The sequence below is a fragment of the Etheostoma spectabile genome, chromosome 13 (genome assembly GCF_008692095.1).
Source record: "Etheostoma spectabile isolate EspeVRDwgs_2016 chromosome 13, UIUC_Espe_1.0, whole genome shotgun sequence".
In the NCBI taxonomy this organism is placed as follows: Eukaryota; Metazoa; Chordata; class Actinopteri; order Perciformes; family Percidae; genus Etheostoma; species Etheostoma spectabile.
In genome coordinates, this window is record NC_045745.1 from 23,206,222 (window position 1) to 23,208,069 (window position 1,848).

Below are 1,848 nucleotides of genomic sequence, written 5' to 3' on the forward strand. Positions count from 1 at the left end.
CACACACACACACACACACACACACACACACACAGTGCACATTGTCCCCTGTGCCCTCAGCAGCTGTGGTAGTCTTAGCAGTAGGACTTTCAAGGCCCTCACCAGCACTCCTACACACACACACACGCACACAGACAGACACGCACACACATGCATACAGACAGACACGCACACACACAACCTACACCACTTGGCAACTCCTAAATAGAAAACAGGCATGCAGACTCTGATGGGATGAGTATAGCCTTGAGTTTAGATAAGATCATGATGAGTTGATAGAAACTCTTGGTTCTCTCTCTTCACGCTGCAGCACCACATCCACTCACACGTACACACACAAAGTCAAATTTACACTTAAAGTAAAGTAAGACCCAACTAGACAGAAGTGAAAGCTATTATAAATATAAATTTTGCTTTAACAGCGATACTAAAAATACCATAAAAGGCATCACTGATACTGTTACTTCATTAATTAAAAAATGTAATACATTTCTTTGGAAGAGTGGATATTTTCATATTGGTCATTTACTATTAACAGACATGCATGATACAGTAAAAGTTTGGTTACTTCCCATATGATTACACACAGTATGGCAGGAGAGTTTTGGACATGCAGCGAAGTGTTGCAGGGACAACAACAGGAACAACACGCTGCAGAGGGATTTTCCAAAATTCACTCAATCTGCTTTTAATCAGTAGTAAGTAGCACTCATCTGTATGGTGGATTTTTTTGTGCAATCCATCATGTAATGCCAGATGAAGAGATATTTATTCCATCAGAATAGGGTCAACATAGATGTTGATTTTCTCAAAGTTGGAGTGGAATAAATGAGTTTTAAAAAAACCCTTTCCAAAAAAATTTACTCAGACATTGATTTTAGGCCTTATGTATTTAAGGCTATTACTGGAAACCAAATGATACAAAAAACATTACACAAGACACGGCCCTATTGTGAAAGAGTTGTAAAAACATGGCTTTATAAGTTTTTTATAATTTATTTATAATAGTGATATATATGTTTTTAAACCAGCGGTGTATGAAATGATTTTTTACATTACATTTTTTTCAGATCTTTACACATTTTGGTGCACAGAAAAGACATAAAGAACATATGTGGTAGTATATAACTTGTCATTTACTAAGAAATAAAAGTGTTTTGTACAAATTCCATCTACGTATATCCTCCATATATTCAGATGTATTCTTTTGTCTGAAAAAATATGTTTTTTTCAGGCTCACTCTGTCACACAAACATGCATACATGTACCCCCAGACAAGTATGCACATAAGAAGAAAAAGAAACTCAGCATAAAAGTAATGTCTCTAAATCACTGATCACTTACTCTAAATCATACTGCGTTTTGCTCACATTTGAAGCTGCACTTTTACTACAGATGAACACAACCATGGAACCCAAAACAACAGTTAAGTCATGTGTGTGCAAAAGGGACACATGCCTTTCCTTTATGTTTTGCGTGTGTCATAAAGTTTAAAAAAATATGTATGCTTACCAACTCAGATGGAATTATATGTATTAAGGAAAAATGGATTTGTTTATTAGTAGATACACAAAGATAAGATTAGATAAGATCAAAGTTTCCACTAAGCAGTCATGTCTATTTGTATTATTGCTTCTTAAAAGTTGATCTGGTTTATGAGGAAATGAATAGTCTGAACATGGTTTCATAGGTATTTGGAAAAAATGATTTCAAATGTATAGGCCATTGTAATCAACAGCTGAATTATTCAGAAAATCAGATTTTGGTCAATTTCTCAATAAATAAAATGTTGTGCGACATTAAAATTCTTTTTGGCCTATCAAACTTTGTAGTTTTTTCACATGCTGT

The 1,848-nt window shown here is 34.7% G+C and overlaps 1 protein-coding gene across 2 annotated transcripts in view; it reads left to right on the forward strand.

The window, feature by feature from the left end:
* The window catches only part of map3k7cl (map3k7 C-terminal like), an 11,761-nt gene that overhangs the window by 6,449 nt on the left and 3,464 nt on the right, over positions 1-1,848 (forward strand). The window lies entirely within an intron of this gene.